Below are 19,345 nucleotides of genomic sequence, written 5' to 3'. Positions count from 1 at the left end.
ATGGTAGTACTAACATCTCCACCATACCAAGTCTTGGCCCTTTGACTTGTCTTTAAAATTGTTGCACAGTGTAAATAGCGCATTTTTCTCCAATTGAACAAATCGATTAGGATTCTATTAGCAATATTGAAGTAGTTTGACCAAGTTTTTGTTCATTTTGCGTGCTGCAGCATGCGCTGACAAAGGTCCGATATCATTGTAATTCGTGTGATTAGATCAAGTTTGAGAACTTTAGTCAATTTCAATGTCATTAACATAACTCGAATTGATAAATGCGTCTGATTTGCACAAATCTCATTCGGTTTGGTATACGCGGGATCGTTGCCTTCGTCAACGAACATTTGCACGAATTTTTGACTTTTTGATAATAAAATCACTGTGGAAGCTGTCATGTTCATGAAACATTCATTCTAACGAGACCTTGACGATATGCTCCACAGTCGCTCGAGCACTTGACAGAGTCTGATACGGATCTAATGTAAAATGTCTACAGTTGGAGAATAATCGAATCATATAGTAGCAAATGCGCTTTTGTTTACGAACGCTTCGTTTTCTTCTATGCTCACATTTGGCATTATTCACATTAATTAAGTTGAATTTTTTTGTGCCTCGTATCGTCCTCGCATCACATTACCGAAATCAAATTTGCCGCTTAACATTTTGCATAATTAAGCTCATTGTCTCGGTTCTTTATCAAGAAATATTTATATCACTAAACTGTTTTTGGGTCGCGAATTCGCAATACATTCATATGCGCTCCACAACTCAACTCAACTAAATGAATACAAACAAACGTTATGCCATAAAATCGCATCACTTTGCATGAAAATACAAAATTCCACATGCGTCTTCACTCACTGAAAAGTGTATGATTTTCTGATAACGTTTCGGTATCGTTCAGTGTCAACAATGAATTGCCACAGAGCAGTATCACATGAAATGAAAATGTGGAGAGATTGCGACTTACAGATTGAAATTTTCTGCATCGCTTGCGAATATTGCTACATTTCGATTGTTGTTGTCGTTTTTTATGATTGTTGCCTCCATGAAGAGGGAATCTTTTTCTTCTTTCTCTCTCGCTCGGTTGAGATTCAATGAACTGGGAAATATCATTCACTAGGCATCACTTCTAAGTGAATAATGCCGCCACTTCGGAAATTGCGAAATTGGATTTTGGGCATTTGTGCACACACACACACACACACACACACACCATCGATTGGTGCTACATTGCTTCAACGCATCATCTCACAAATCCAGTCATTCAATTTGTATCTTTGAGCCAAAGTTCAACTTGAATTCACTTTCAAAATCATTCCATTTCACCGCCTTATTATACTGAGAATATGAATTTTGCAAACAAATTCGCTCGATGGCATGTAAATTATATAAATCGAATGCATAAAGCAATACCAGAGATTCTGAGCGTGTTATCATATCGCCATCGTCACCATTATCATCACATAAATGGATTTTCAATCTAACACTCTTATCGATATTTGCATGATGTGTACCACAATTTGCGGTATAATTCGGAATCAACAGGAAATACTGAAATATTTGAATATTGCAATTTTGTGTGAATTAAAGTAGTAAACCAATAATTGAACAGCCAACAATTTGAGCGAATGAAAATTTAACGGGACGTTCCGATGTTATGGGCAATCTCCAAAGCTGGCACTCATTCGTGTCATTTGATACATGCTTTGGCTATGTTACATTTTGGCTAAATAGCATAAATGTTTAACCATTTTGTTGGAATTCGTAAAATTACGGGCTGAAATCGGCATCATCGACAGCACAAATGGAATTTGGAAATTCCATGAACAGAAGCAATATTCTAAATTAGATAGAATTAACACCAATACCGTGACTAGCATATAATATTCGCGATTCACCATTTGAATTTGCTCGATTCGATGCCATGATCGATATTTTCAAGTTTGATAATAAATGAAACCCCAAATGGTTTCTAGTCTTCCTGATTGCATTCATCGATTGGAAATATGACATAGTTTTCAATGATGTTTTAAACACACTGTGGTAAGCACAGGTGCCATTCTTTTATTGCCCGAGTTGCTTCCCATTGCCAATTTGACTTGAAATTGGTTTTCGGAAGTTTCATTTCTTTCCTTCCATCTGTCACCGACACCATTGGAACATACTGCCTTAAAATAGTTTCAAGCAAAATCAAAATGGTCACCAAAACTGTTCTCCAAAATCTAAATAACTGTCTATTTCAGCTTTATGCAACTGAATGCTTCTAAATTTCCAGTAAGTCCATGTGAAAAATCTGACTTATTATCTAACTTTTGCCCATTTAAATCCCTAGGCCATATTGTGAAATGCTTTTAAAAACGCCTTCAATCTTATCCAGCAAAACTGCATCCGATTACGTAAATCGTTTGTTGTCACATCGAATAAATCCAAGTGCAAGTGCGTCGTTAAAACTTTATCATCAATTCTATCGTTTTGTCATATTTTCATCGCTGTTAGAAGTACGAGAGACAACCGCCAATGAATGTTGAACGTAGCATAACAAGCTCTTACATTTTCAGTGGCGTACAAGCGCAAAGGGTGAGTGCGAGATAGCTCGCTGTGAATGAAACGTGTTGACTGTTGACCGTGATAGAAAAACTTCATATATTCACACGATGTAGGTTATGGTTGGTGCAATAAAAGAAAACACGTACCAACATTTATTGTTGATAGCCATCAAGCAAATGTTGTGGCTTGTCACCGTCCGCTTAGCAAGAGCATAAATTCAATGAATGAACGTGAGCGATTGAATTTGACGTGTGATAAAAAAAGGGAAAATGGTCATGGGAAATGATGAGCATTGGATAGTGTTCCACATTTTCTCTTACCTTGTCTGTTCAATTTTTCATCGAAACATATAATGATTATTTTGCCAGAAATTTGCGGTTTTTTTTTTGGCAGTTATTAAAAATATATTGCTACACAGCGTGAAAATCGAAAAGCGGAAGGCAGTCAAGTGAACTGGTTTATAGTACGATATAAATCATGAAATATCAAAACGAATACAATATGGATACCCATACGGTTAGTGCAAAAGCATTTATTGTCCTACCTAAAGCGAGCGCCATCTGTTCGGTTTGAACATGAAAACAAACAAATTGATCCATACAGAGTTGTAATACAACAAAATCTCTATGTAGAGGAAACGCTGTAGTTCGTTTTGTTTGGCACATTTTTTATACACTGCCTTTATTTCCACCGATTCATATATCGGTTGACAGCTGGAGTCACTTTGTTTGTTTTCATGTTCTCACCGAATAGATGGCGTTCGCGTTAAGGAGGGCAATAAATGCTTTTGCAATAAAGGTATGTGGATACCATTTTGAGTCGAGCTGCTGTCGTTGTCAGCAGCAGCAGCTGCAGCAGCAAAAGCTGAAAGCGGAATAATTGCATAAATATGGCATTTCATCAAAAGTGAACCGTAGCAAATGACGTCTAATAACCATTATGAATGGGCTTTTATACTGTGCTGTGTGCAAAGTGTATCGTGCTGGAAAATCTCCTTTCCTTCACTCTTCAAACGAGTATTTATGGCCATTTTCCGGTTGAGGTAATGAATTTCTCGTTCTTTGTCACATGCAAATGAAAAATGGCCACTTTGGCTATGAAATAGTTCTTTGGTCTCTCTCTCTCTCTGTGTGTGTGCGCATTCGGTGAAACTACATTTCGAAACCAGATTGTGGAATAACAAAAAATCGGAAAACTTTTTGATTATCGTTGGGGAAATTCCAAGAAATCATGACATTTTCAACGTGAATTTCATTATGATACAATTATTTGCCAAACAACTTATACTAATGAATAATAAGAAGAAGGGAAAATAAAATCCATCAAAAGGAAATAGAAACGATGATATTTTGAAAATCGAAGAAACTCATAACTTTTAATTATATTTCAATATAATGAGAAAACTTAATTTGAAAATTCAAAACAATTTTATGAACCAATTTTCGATTATTTTCCACAAGACTACTCTATCAAAGATTTCGAAATTCAATCATTTGAAATGGAATAAGTTCCCTGTGGTGCGTTTTCAATAAATCAGTAATTAACAATCAATGAATAGTATGAAATATACGAATTGTCTGAAGACATTTATTGTATGAAAGTGATGAATGACAGAAGTTTATGAGGAAGATGTTATCACTTTTCCGCCTTCATCGCAATACAATGTGTGCGCAATAATAAATGTGCATTTGTTATCGTTAGTTCTATCAAGCTTCATGTGTACGACTGTACATACACCTACGTACGACATTAAGCATGTTGAATTTGTATAGGATTATTGGAAAATCGGCTTTGCCACCCACTCACAGGAAGCATTTAGGGTTGATAAATTACAATTTATCAAATAGCTTTCCAAATAAATGTTCAATGTGAATTCATGAAACCAGCAGCTCCTTTGAAACATGAGCTACAGCCCATGTATGACTATTATCGCCTTAACACAAGCTTTGACGGTAAACTCTTAGTTAGTATCCGGAATTTTTGGTAGTAAAATATACGAAAGCTGCATTTAAATGACTCAACATAAAACCGGAAGTATTTAACTGGGAAACCATAAGTCAACCAATGGAAATTATGTTTCTCTCAGCAGCTAATTGTGTAGTAGGTGTCAATCACCTCTTCTTTTCTTTTGTATTGATTCTTCAAGCGATATGAACGATACATAAGCGCTGACGATGTTTTTTTTTATCGATTTTTGTAGGGCGTAAAGTACGATTATAATGAGCTGCTTTAGCAAAGATGAATCGAATTGAGAATGAAAGCCGTGTGCAATGCACACTGTGCATTACGTAATCGACACATTCATTAGCCAAAGAATCACTTGACTTGCCGAATTACACACGAAAAATGCTTACGCACTTTGTATTCTGATCGAGCAAAGATATCAAGCGTAAACGTGAAAGAATGAAATGAAGTGCATGAACGGATAAGGTGAAGAAGGGCAAATGAAGAAGAAGGCAGTACTAAGTATAAGAAAAAGGTGAACGGAAGGTTTATAATCAGGCATCAATGTTCATTAAACTTAAATTGAATTGCTTGTGCTCTGCACATTTTATAACCTGAGAAAAAATAAATAAATAAAATGATTATGGTAATTCTCATTAACATTTACGCTACATTGTTTGCGTGTGAAGATAGCGCCCGCATTGAGCATCATCAGCAAATTATTCAAATTGAAAACGGAAAAGTGATGAGATCGCCGCAGCAATTTGCATTTGAATAATAAGTAATTTCAGCTAATTTTTTTCCGTCATACTGGCGTACGTACATGGTTGACAATCAAAAAAACGGTGAACATGTTTACGGTGAATGCGCCTCACATATCCGAACACATCAAGCAATATCCTGTTTATACGGCGCCAAAATATGCCATCTCTTTTTGCCAAGCACAAGTCCTTTCGCTTGAACAACAACAACAACAACAACAGTTTCGATCCTGTAGCATCAACCATTAGCTGTAAAACGAACAGCACCATACATTTTGACAACAATATTTGACACAACTCAATTTTTGATGATGGGAGCGCGAGGTAAGTGCGTGCGTTTACACTCATGCTCAAAGTTTGAACGAACTTTTTTTTTGGCAAATGATATTATTGTAGTGTACTGCTACAGAGCGGCGAACAGTTGATTATACTTCGCTTTTTATCCGCAAAGCATGCTTGCTTCCATCACCATTGGATCAAGTTCAAATGAGGAAAAGTTATTCGAAGCCAATTTTTCACGGTAAAAATGCGAGAAAACCACTTTTTGAAGAACTTATAGGGAAAAAAAATGTTCGAACGACCTGGGTGAAATATTGATAGAAAAGCGAATTATAATGAATTGCCTCATGTCAACCGAATACGTCTAAACTTGGAACAAATTTGATTTAAAACCTCAACTTCATTTCCATAATATTTTAGCGGTGTTTGCCGAAGAGCAGTTCTTCATTTTTACCAGAATCGAATTTCGATTATGCCAAATTCACTTTGTAATCAAATGAAAACTTCAATTACGGGTTTTTTTCCGTCATCATCGTGTTTACCTGTGCGTAATCATTGCAATTTATCAAAAGTATCGGATGACATTTTCTTTGAAGATTTGCACCATGTTTTACCTTCGTCGATGGACTTTGAACATTTTCCTACTTATCAAGTTCTTTAGCACACAGAACATCATTTTATTTGCTTTTACAAAAAAAAGCAATCGTCGTTTCGTGTCAGCGAAATCCAAGATGCAACCAAATTTCTATCCATTCCGTTTGCCGCATTTCCCAGAAGAAGAAAAACCGGTGATTACAGATTTTAATCAGTTTCGTTTCCTATATGCTAACGACAGAATGCGCAGAAAATCGATGGATTTATCAGAAAATGATCATCAAATGACATTCTGAGTGGAACACCTTCCATTCGAATATGAATAAATTGGGTTTTTAAACGTATTTACACTGTCGTATTATACAAGCAAAGGAACAACCCGAGGATATAATCAATACAAATCATGCAAAACGTTGCCAACGCAATAACAACACTAAAAATCAATATATACATGGGTGGATTTCGGTATCGTTACCGATATCATCATGTATCTGGCGTGATTCTCATTGAAATTACTCATTACGGCCAACATTCAGGATCTACATCCTCATAACCTCAATGAACGCGCGCGTTGGTCGCCAAATCAAACATAAAATATAACAATGCATACGCATACGCATACGCATACATATATTGGAAACATGGACTATTATTTATTTTCGATGGCCGACAGCACGATTCACGGGAACTCATTAAATCATAGTCCATCTACGGCTAGAACAACTTTAATTTTACCATGCAATGTTTATGGTATGGAATAATTTTAAACTGTCCACGTGTGTATCGAATCCGGTTTAATTCGATCGTATTACACACATTGAACATTTTGCAAAGAGCATGTGTGTTAAAACATCGACATTCCAAAATGGACCAAAATTGGACTCATTCATTAATTTCGTTAGAAATTGAAGTTTTTGTTTGTTTTACTGCGAGCTCAATTGGTGCTCTATTTGATGCTTAAGCAGGTGTCAATTCGGATTCCTCGTGGAAATCCACTGCAATTCAACGACCACCGAATTAAATCAGAGATGGAGTAAATGTATAGTCTACACTGCGTCCAGACCGGTATATGTACATTGATATACCTTTGCGTTAAATAACGCATTCGCTGTCACTAAAGTATTGGCTAACGTGTGCTGACGCGTGCTCTCAACTCAAAGGTATACGTTTTAGTATATACCGATACACATTTCCATACACTTGCGGTAAACGATGAACAATTTCTGAAATAAATTAACAACAAAATTCAACTGTAAATCTGCTCAAATTCCGCCGTAGCTCTGCTACATCAAAATAGAGCATATCGCCTTTTTATTGAACTTTTGGTGCTTGTTTTTATACTGTAGTTGTCCTCTTTTGTTTTGATGACTCCTAAAAAAGTTTTGTAAAGTGGCCTAACTTTGAGTAGACCAATTTTGATGGTGCTTACTTGGTATTTGCACATCATGCAAACACAGACATAAATCTCCGCCACTGATTAATTAGATGCCATAAATTATCTTTTCTCATTTGGGCGTTTTGCTACAGCGTCAACTATGTGATAATAAACAACGAAGACGAAGATAAGAAAACGACCCATTTATACCAAATTATTCAAAGTCGCTGGACGGAAGGTCGAAGAAGATTTTACTACCAGCATAACTCCAATTTAGTTGAGTGTCAATATTTTTGCATTGACTTTCATTGTGCACGAAATGTATGCTACGAAACTGTTTGTTGTGTATGAGAAAAATTACAGTCGTTCTTTTTCTTCATTTAATTTCGTTCGTATTTATCCATTTATTTCCAGGTATTTACCATAATATCCACAGACAGACTCTTAAAGGGTACCATTTTATACATAACTTTATTGACTTTCATTCAAATGAAACTATTTGAGTCAAGTCTACTTCAAGAAGAATTCCAACAATAAGAATTGGAATACGCATCGTATCAAAATGTTTGCAACAAAAGAAGGTCAAAACCGAATGGAATAAATTCTTTGCAGCAAAAACTTGTACTATCCTTACATTCCTCGTACCAATCCACCAGCAGAGACGAGCAAACTGACTAAAGTTTTACTGTTGCGCATATAATCGTGAAACAGGGCCGCAACAGCGAATATATGGCAGACAGAGTAAAGTGAATTAGTAATTTTCACCGCAAAACCGCCTTCAAACTGAATGTGCATATATTTAGTGGTTTTAATTCAGATTTACTGCAATTAGCTGCAGAGCGATTCATGACTAGACGAACTACTTTTTTTTGAATTGTGGTGCCATAAAGTTTGTATAACTTTGAGCCGAAGACTGTTTTTCTTGTTCAAAATCAGATTATGTGCATAATCAATTGGCATTGATGTACAATAATACATTAATTATTTAATGCTTCGGGTCGCGCCATAGCAAAAACAAAGGACGGCAGTTTTTTTTTCGATTCATGGAAATCAATAAATTATCGGCTTGGGTAATAAAATTTTGATTTGCCAATGAAAGATCGCAATTGCGTACTCACAAAATCACATCAATTTCAGTTGCTTGCGATTGAAAAGAGAAATAGACATCATAATGGCGTATAATAATCGATTCGTTGGCCAATTTTACGTGAATAATTTCCCTTGTTTCAGGCGAAAAACACAACGAAACAATGAAATTAAATGAATCACATAAAGTCAATGGAACGCTTAACGCTGAGCTGTCAAGCGCAGACGAACAAATACAATATGCACAGGGAGCGAGAGGGAGTGAGAGGGAGATAGAGGGAGAGAGAGGGAGAGAGAGAGTGAAGGAGAATGATTCGGCGTCCGAATAATGGAGCGTATCAAAATTGATTGTATGCAATGTATTTTGGAGCGCTTCTTTCTGTCATTACTTGAAGACGATTGAACATAGTGAACCGTCCCAATCTGTTTCCTTTTTTTCTCGGTGTATTTTGATGGAAATTCTTAGCTTCTTAGCGACACATTTATATTAATTAAATGCTTTAAGTTATGCGAAAAATGGCATTTATTTTTTGGATTGTATGCAGACACAAACACCGAACACGTCAAACATTACCGTAATCGTCGTGCAACACACGAGTCCACCAGTGCCTGTACAGTGCGATATGATGAGGCTGAATGACAAAAACGTAACGTGGCGTGGACACGCTGCCGAACCTAAATCGGCAATCGAAAACGGATTTTTTTTCTCGAGTTTTTCGTGTTGCGTTGGTAGTGAAGAGTGCCATCGTCTAGACAGCCAGACATACTTTATCATCGCAAACTGTGTCTAAATAGTGGATTTTCACCAATCCACCAAGCAAAAAACATGACAGAATTGATAATAAATGCGGGAATATCATGGATCGATTGACCGATTTATTCAATCCTTTCATACATTTTCTTACACTTTATTTACGAAACGAATTTTAAACGCCTTGTTATTTATTGAGCTAATCATTTTTTATGATTTCGGAAAACATTTGTTCAGCTCAGTGCGAAAGTTTTTATTGTATTGAAACACATTGAGCTCACTTAAAATGCCTGCTAATCTTGAATGCAATTACTTTATTCGGATCAAATCCAACGCTCTGTGCACTCTGCACAGTCATCAGATAATCGTTTTGTATGAAACGGTTAAGCCGCTTGTACGAAATTCATTACGTATTCAGTTGAAAATCAGCTGGCTAACACAATCAGGGCACTGTTTCTTTCTCCAATTTCTCAGTCTGTAAGCCACGATAAAAAATAACAGCCTGAACAGCTTTTCCATCCATTTCAGAAATGTGTATCAAGTGATATGATAAATGGAGAATGGTTGAATATTGAAATGCATTCTTTTTCGTCATTTTTATTTGCAAAGCAGCTACTATCAACGAGTGTTTTATGGAAAACACTTGAATGGCCATTTTTCATCTTTTTTCCTCCTCTCTTTTGTAGAGAAGAGGAAAATTGCTTTCTGAAATTCTGTTGACTGAATAACACAATATACATACAGCATTTTGTTCGCCCATAATCTTTGATAGTACCAATAAAAAGACTTACTCACACAACTTTGAACTTTGATCATATCGTTTCTCAAAGTAATATGTTCTGATAAGTGATAGTGTTTGTAGTGCCATGACCTTTTCGAATGTCTAAGATAGGCGTCGTCAATATTTTGGATTGGAAAATAGAAAATTTTATCGAAAGGAATCTTCTTTCGAACAACAACTATTTTATTATGTGAAAATGAATGGAGCTGAAATTCTCGACGAGAATTTCTCGTTGATTGAATAACGCTTCAACAATTCGTGCGAATGAAATCTGTTGAAAGTAGAGTTCGCTTTTAATGAACACATTCAATGTTATACAGATACGATTTCCGACGTTTGTTATGTCTCATAAGTCTAATTGAATGTCCGAGAATGAAAACGCAACTTCTATTCACAACACATATAAGTGAAACAAAAATAAAAAATTTATTGAAATGAAACAACACAATCGAATTTTTTCAAAGTGTAACAACAAAAAAGATTTTTTTAAAGTGTAACATCGGTATGTAGTAAGTGTAACAACATATTATATGTGTTGTGAATAGAAGTTGCGTTTTCATTCTCGGACATTCAATTATAAAAATGTATATTATACTTATCTTGCAGCATTTTTTCTTCAGTAAATATTAGGTATTGAAATATTTTTTTGGCAACAACGCGAATGCATCCAATGAGTTATGCATTGTGGCGCTGTGTGTATGTGAATTTACACAGGAATGGCCAGTAGGCGAAAAGTTTCTATTTTATTTCACGTGTATCCTTTTAATTTCAGGCGGAACTAGACTCTTTATGAAATATTTTCAGACTTGTTCTAACTTTTTCTAACTAACAATGCACATGTGCATTCCATAAACTCATACTACAACTCTGTGTGTCGCTCTCCCCTGTCTTTTTCTTCCTCTCTGTCGATGGCACATCTTGCTAATTGTGTAACTGCATTGAAAATTGCTCAAATAGCTCTAAAGAGCATCAAATGTATACATTTAAAATGGCTTCGTTTCTTTCCTCTTTCGATCGATCGAGAAATAATGACGGAAAATAAGTTTTTGCAATTATGACAGCACTAAATAGAATTTGTAGAATTGCATGCAATTTTCTGCCATTAACAAGAAGCCATGAAGCTGTGCACGATTCAATGGCTGAACTTTCAAAATTCAAACTGTAAATAACAACAATAATATATCTTGCTTTTTCTCCATTCCAACTTTAAACATTTCTTTTGATATGGTTTGTACAACAATACGTTTTTTGTTGAGCAGTTTTCCATACGACCCAAGTTTTTAAGCACGAGTAGAGCAAGCAAGAAAACGATGAATTGAAAACCATTTGCCATAAATTAAAATTACATGTCATTTTAATCAGTGGAATAAAACCATTCCATGTCTACAAATAATTTTGATTTATTCTCATTTTTTACTTCGACAGCATTGCAAATGGCGTCAGCTCAACACTTTCAGCTTTCAGTTTTCAGTTGTTTGGTTCAATCCATGCCAAAAAAAGCAGCGGTTGATGTCGTCTGTAGCAATTATTTATGAAAAATTCAATTTTACAAAATGCATTGGGATATAACGGTATTGATCATTATTCATGATTGTTGAGAGGCAAAAACGATTTTCAGGGCATCCAAATTGATTTCAATAAAGTGGTGCCACATCACAGACCAGACAAAACATCAGCAACGAAATTATATTTGTGAGAAGAAAAAAATATTCGGGATTCATATTTCATATTGACAAAATCGAAAGTAGAAAATGTGCGCCGGCCATGATATTTCGAGAAAAAAAAGGCGGCTCCAATATGTTGTTTTGTCATTTGTGTGCCGAGTGGCTGGCGTTGTTATTGAGAAATAATGGCGAACAAAGACATCTTGACGCAATTGATTTTAAATATTTGATGAAGTGAATTGCGACTCTGTCAAACGGTATCTCTTTCTCAATGCACAACAATATGTAAATGATGACTCTCAGTATTTATTTCTGCTGTGCTTATCGAATGATGCTTTCTTCATTTGTTTCTTGGCTGTTTTTTTTTCTTCTTCTCCTCCTTCATTTTCCGGTCGACATATGGTTTATTGAACTGTATGTGTCGAGTGATTGTGCATAACATGATGGCAATCAGCATGCCTGCTGATTTGTTGCTTTTTATTCGGTCTTCTCCTGCGGTTTTTGGCTTTCGCTTATGACATTTTGTTCCATAAAGTAAACGTTGCCACTTCCAAAGCTTGTTAGTCTCACGTTGATATCAATTCAATGGTGATTTCGTTTTCATTTCGCTTTTTTTAAGCGAATCGGATTTCTTATCATGAGACAAAACCCGAACCAACAACAATGAACGGAACAAAAAAGTGAAGAAAGAGACAGGGAACGCGAAAAGCGGCACAAATGGATCGCTTGCACGACATAAAAGCAAATGAGATAGTAAGACACAACATAATTCAATTGTTTGACATTTTTGTCGCCGCATGTACCGGGCCGGGCCGCGTTCCACTCAAAATCGCATCTTTCTTTTCGAGGGTGTTTTTTGTAAATCCATATCTGTGTGTGTCTGTCTGTGATTTTGTCGCCAAAAGGAAAACGCATGCCGAATACAATTGTCGACGCACTGTTGCCTCTGTCTCTCTGTGCCTCTCGCTCGCTCGTATTTCGTTCATTTTTTTTCTTCTTCTCGTTGTTCATTGCTCATAAGGCGCACATCCTTTGACAATGCTTACTTAATACCGTTATTTGTTATTGACTTCAATGAAAATTTATGAATTTGCTCAAGTCAAGATCGGTGCCGTCGTCCTTGCCTCTGTCACCAACAACGAATCACACTTTATTGCGTTCGCCGACAAATAGACACGCAGAAGGAGTGAGAGGGTAACCGAAAAAATCTTGGAAAATAAGCCGACTTTTGGCTATGCAACAAACACACAAACAACCAGAAACGAACCTTTATCATGGGCGCTGCTGGAGCGCAACAAAATTGCTATGTCTGTGCGATGAGACGAGCGATTTTGGTACGCGAATTGTGCTGTGTGCACGTATCAAATGAAAGCGAATTACAATGAAAAATTTGCCCAATTGTAAATAAATACAAAAATGTGAGCGACGTGTGTATGCAACTTTTGGCCCAAGACACCAATTCACCATCCCCACCAACGGCCACAATAGGAACAATACACAACAAAAAGTGAAATTGGTTTAGAAGCTGACTGAATGTAATGGAGAGGAAAAGGCTGGGCCGGGCAGACAATGCGATTTTAGTGCAAATAATGCGAAAGGAAAAAAAATCAAAATTATTACAAATACGAAGGCGTTGCATGACGACGTGCACCGAAAAGAAAAACCAAACCAAACACTTTCACCCGATTGAAAAGGGTCCAACGATTCCACGATTAGGAGCGGTTAGTGTTGTTTCTGTGTGTATCGTTTCGCTTCGCATTTATTTTTATCATTGTTTCCATTCGGTCCGATCCTCTGAGTCCAGTCAATTCATTTTGTGCCCGATATGAATGCGACAATCGAACGCAAAATCGTTTTGTTACTCGTTTTCATAATGCTGGATATATATGAAACTTTTCTCTTTCTCCATTGACGCCCCAAGCCAATGAGAAATTCTCTATCGGCTGGCCATAAATAAGCAAAGGTGTATTCGATTTTTTGTTCAGTTGTGACAAAATTTCCACAATAACAATTTATTTTTTTTTCTCATTCTCGACCATTCTTATGTCTATGAACGAATTTGTTTGGGTTTCGCTAAAATCGTATCCAATATCATTTTGCGACACACACACACACACGATTCATGGCCACAAGAGCATTAACCCATCGTCATCATTTAGATTATACACATCAAAATGAGATTCATTGCGAAACTGTTTCGCTTACGTTTGATAAATGGCTGGTATGCCGAACCGGCCGAAAATAAACTTTCTGGCCAGTACCAGTTTAATGGTAAAATGAATATGCGAGCGTCTCAAATCCTAATTTTACCTCCCTGCTTTATTTCACCCATCAACGCTAATCGATTTTTAAGTAAATATTTATCGCATCACAAATGCCCGCTCATTGCACAAACAGCAAACAAATTTTGAACCAAAATCAAGATAATATACAACACGTCAGCCAGCCAGCCAGCCGGCGAGAGTGAAAATTTATGGCTAATTTCGGGATTTAATTCTATTTTCACAATTTTGCATCGCATGCCATTTTTCGCAGCAGTAAACCCGCAGAAACCGACGATCGCCTCAAATTTTACGCAATAATTTTCAATTGAAATACTTCTCCCGTACTTGGTCGATTGTTTTTTTTTCGTTTTCTTCTTCTTTCTTTTTTATTCAAGCGATTTTATACTCTTCGCTTCTATTAATTACTTGATTTCTTAACTCAAAAACTTTGCTCATAATCAATTAAGAGTTGAACGTGGATTTTCCAAACTAAAAACTCGCATAAACTTGTGCATTATTATATGGAGAGATAGTGTTGCAAATTGCAACTAACAATATTTATGCGTAAAACTTAAGCACTAAGTCATCAAACTAAATTGCAGCAGTAGATTCAATTAGTTATTTTCTTAGTGGAATTTTATACAAAACTTACCATTTTGATGTACGATATAATATCGTCGATATTCGGAAAGTGGCGTTTCAAGATATTCGAGAAATTTATTTGATGAAGTATGTGTGTATGCGCGCGTGGTATGGCATTAATGCTATAATCAATAAATATCTTCTCTCACCCTTTATTTGGTGCGCGAGACCAGGAGAAACCCATAAATTAGGTAGATACTTCGTTTACATATACATGGTGTATTCAAGCGCGACCCCACAAATCTGGCAAAGGTGAATGATAATTGGCTTATGATTTATTTATGAATTTCAAGGTCATGCAGCACACGATGTCTCGACAACGTCGCATACCTTTCCCACGGATACGGCGACTGTAACAGTTTGCTTTTTCTGTTGATGATCAGAAAATTTCTGTACAAATACTCTCTCTCTCTCCCATTTTTCTACCGAAAGGAAAAATTCTTTGCGACTTTCATGCAAATCACCTAATAATATTTTATCTGATGAAGGATCTCAAATCCGTCGTCCGTCCCTTTCAAGTTGAGTTTATTTTCTTTCCATTTCGTTTCTCTTTTCTTCTTGGTAACTTGAGACCAATTCGCTTCAGTAGAAGAGCTTAGGCAATTGGAGCATGTAAATAACAGGAATTTCCTGTCCATTTCAAATTTTCGGAATTTATTTCGTTACTCGACTGCGTTCAAAATAAAGAGCAAATTTAATTGAATACACCATCAAATGCGTCGATGGCAACAAATAAATTTCCTATTTATTGAGCATATCATATTTTATGCGACAATCAAACCTTCCATAATCCACATCAAACACATACACAAAGCACGACGAGTCAGGTGTATCGTGATAAAATACAGAAGTGAATTACATCACTTTCAAGAAAAGAGTATTCTTGATTGCTTGGCACAATAAAAAAAGGTAGATTCCAATGTTTCAAGCAATCCACCATTCATGTGTATAAACACAACGAAAGAAGGTCAATCATTTGTAGAAGGGGAGAGTGAGTGGGAAATGGCATTTGTACTTTGGTATGAGCAATTGCCACCGCACACAATCGGTACATTGTATTAGAGTGTCGCAAAATATTCGTCACAAAATAACTTTTGCTTTATTTACAGCGCAAAACAGTGAGAAAACGGTGTAGCGTGTCGCGATCATGCTTGCGCTCCACATACTTTGCCCGAATTGGATAAAGAATGCAAGAGTTGGTATTTGATTTAGTTCCTCCACGATTCGATTATTCTATTGCTGTTTGTTCATTTGTTCGCATTTTGTTTCGCTTTCTTTCGTAGGTTTGTTCATTCTTTTTTCTCTCTCATTTTGGCTTGGTCGACCGAAGTGTGACATCATGTACTACTTATGACTCTGTATCATCCTTCAATTGACAATGAAGTGGTTGTATGCCATGATTTATTTTCATATGAACGTCAACAAATCCATCTGTCAGTGTTTGTTCAATGCAAATTTCCGCTGATTTTTCATCTGTTACATAAATAGGCGAACAGCCAAATAAAAAAAATCGTTGGCTTAGCACAATTCAGGACCTATGATCAAACCATAGAATAGAATGAATTTTTTGACTTTTTTTCGTCAGAACGAAAAACCGCATTTCAAAAGAACCGCAATCAATATTAATTTGAATTTCAAATTTTCCAAAATTCGAAATATGTCGATGAAACCAGGAAAATTCCGCTCGAAACCAATATATTACATTCCATTAGAATAGGTGCTGTACCTTTTGACAATGAGAAATTCACTCACCTCCTCATGCTCCATCATCCACAATAACGTCCAAATTGAATGTTTTAACCAAATTCCCATTTGCTCAACGAAAACGAAAACATAACTATCAAGAATTATACCACTGTAAAAACAAATCATGTATACCCACACAAACACCAATCCGTTGGGCCCCAAGCAATGGAAGAACCAAAAAAAGGGAAAAAAACCAAAGGCCTACGAAGTAATATAGCGAATACTGGAAAGAGAAAATATGTTGAAAAATATTGTGCAAATTTGTTTTCTCAGAAAATCCACAATACCGTACGCTGTTTTACAAAGAAAAAATCTTATCCACAGAGAAAAAAAAACCTCATTCCACTGATATTTGTAATTTCACAAAGTTAACACATACACAAAAAATGGAATGCAATAAAAAAGTGTTGGGTGTGTGCGTGGGTGATTTGTTTAACTCTTTATGCAAAAGGATACATTTCCCTTTTGAATGTTCTATTTCCGTTACGAAAAACATTCCGTTCGATTAAAAATGAAAAAAAAAGGGTAATAAGTGACCCATACCAAGCAGTTCAAAAGAATATGATGCATATTTAACGATGACAAGAGAAAAGTTTTCTTGTCCGCTTATCAAATTAATTTTTTCTTTCATTTTTCCGCATGCGAATGTTTACATCAGATTAAATAAATAATGTCAATTGAGTAATGGTAGGTCGTCAGCCGAAATTCACTACTTACCTTCGATTTTTGAGCTATGGAAAACACTGCACAAAATTGATCCCACTTTGTGTCTGTCCCTGTATAATATTTGTTTTGTGTGACTTCGTCAAATCACAATTTATGAAAATTGCGTTTTTTTTTCACTGCGTTGAAGTGTTTGTTTTCGTATTGCTATTGAACCTGGATGATGTCTGTATGGAAACCCTCGTTATTATTCATTCGTGATTGTCGATGAAAAAAAAAGCGTAATTATGTCAATATTAACCACATTATAACTATATATAATTTTATAACGTTAATTTATTATTTGCACGCACAAAAACGATTGTTTGGACAATTTATTCATTTGCTGTTGAAATGACACATATAATTCTATTTCGATAATTAATTTCAAATTCGATCAAATATACTAGTCAAGTGATCAAAATCAAACTGAGTATACAATTCACATGAATAATTAATCACATACACACAATAGCAGTTCTGCATTAGCTTCCGCTTAAAAGAGTAAATGTTGTCTCTTTTTGATTCAAACTCTGTGAGTATTTTTTTTTCCTCCATTCACTTTTTTTAGCCGATTTTAAGGAATCAATAGCAAAAAAATTCGATACGAAAATTTTAAGTATCCTCCATTCAAGTTGGAATCGTAATTTCCTTATTTTTTATGCCAATCTCCGACTAGCGCATGGCGTGAGATGTGTGAAGCACACCAGTCGACAGTCAACTGAAATCGAAAGCACGGCACAACATTCGACAGACTTGGATACAAAGCATTGGAGATTGGTCTATGCTGTGCTCTGTTATGCTTTGCTCCACCACTGCAGCTGCTTGTTGACGGTGCTGTTCGTCTGTGCTTGTCTAATATATTTCCAACTTGGGATGGATTGTGTTATGGTGGATTTGTATTCTACGCGCGCGACTCATGTGTGTGTATACAATACCGTTCTTTCTCTCACACTCACTCACTCACTCTCGTTACTTTGGTTTACTGTTACCCAAACCGATTTAGATGTTGCCCTTTTAAATGCCACCTTATACTTCCATCCATTTTTATGAATGGGTTGCTGTCGTTGCCGCTGCCATCGTCGTCGTTGCCACAGTTGTTGTTGTTGTTGTTATCGTCATCATCTTCCGACATTTTTTCTTTACACTATCTCATGTTTACTGCCATAAAGGTTTGCATTCCAACTTTGAACATAACAAAATGAAAAAATGAAAACCAAACCCATGCACTGGAATTCCTCTGTGAAAAATAGTTTCGGCCATAAAAATGATTAGTAGCAAGCAGTTGGAGCAACTGAAATTGAACTATGCTATATTCCTTACTCTCTGCTGATTTCCATTTTCGCTGGGAATTGTTCATGAAAATTGAGAAAACATCTGTGTTCGATTCGCGATGAGGGCACCAAACCGAATAATCATAAATATCGAAATCGAAAAAAAACAACGAATCAATTTCCATTTTAGTTCAACACATTTTTTTATTTACTTTTTGTGTGCGCGTTAATTCGTGTATTCATGATTTGGCTTTTCCCTCGCCATTCATAATTTTTAATCAATCTCGCCTTGCATTTGCATAGCGATTTTTTAAATGAATTACGTCACATACACACACCCACCGAGAAGAATTATATATTTAAAAACTCGTTGGCACAAGTTTCACGATCGATTTTCGTTGGCCACATTTCGGCGTGCTACCAAACACTTCAACCAAAATTGCAACTAACCCAAATTCTCCAGAGGCAATCACTGGCTCCCAGTGAGGAAATAAATTTCGATTTTATTGCCAATATAAGTTAACTGAAAAATTATGGGCTTACGCCTCACTTCCTCGTTTTTTCAATCCTAATTTCCTTGGTATTTAAATTCCCGTCGTTAACGGTGCTCTTTATGCGGGCATCAGGAAACGGATCAACAGCGATTATCGCACTTGGTCTCCTCCGGTTATACACCCAAAACAACCCAATGAGGGAATTCTAAATTTTATGCTCAACGCCTAGAAAATCACTCAAAAGTTTATGCGTGAGCTTTTGCTCAAGTTAAAGTGGATACTTCCCCTTCGCATTGAGTGAAAATTGCGTGAGTTTAAAGGCGCTTTTTTCATTGAGCTTCTTTCACGTACCACAATTTCACAGCATCGTCATAAAACCACATGGTGAATGCGCATAATTAACCAAAACCAAAATAACATACACAAAAGTGGTGCACATAT

General features: G+C 36.2%; 1 protein-coding gene across 1 annotated transcript in view; it reads right to left on the bottom strand.

The window, feature by feature from the left end:
• The window catches only part of LOC129565989 (cholecystokinin receptor type A-like), a 66,610-nt gene extending 48,751 nt beyond the window's left edge, over positions 1-17,859 (bottom strand). The window contains exon 1 of the mRNA XM_055441466.1: positions 17,152-17,859. The gene's annotated coding sequence lies outside the window, so the exon portion shown is untranslated. The remainder of the gene's footprint in view (positions 1-17,151) is intronic.
• Positions 17,860-19,345: the final 1,486 nt, after the last annotated feature.

This window comes from Sitodiplosis mosellana, unplaced genomic scaffold (genome assembly GCF_009176505.1).
Source record: "Sitodiplosis mosellana isolate CC-2019 unplaced genomic scaffold, AAFC_SMos_1.0 Smas_scaffold_3, whole genome shotgun sequence".
Taxonomy (NCBI): domain Eukaryota; kingdom Metazoa; phylum Arthropoda; class Insecta; order Diptera; family Cecidomyiidae; genus Sitodiplosis; species Sitodiplosis mosellana.
The sequence above is the reverse complement of the archived record's forward strand: the minus strand, read 5'-3'. Positions and strand labels throughout refer to the sequence as shown.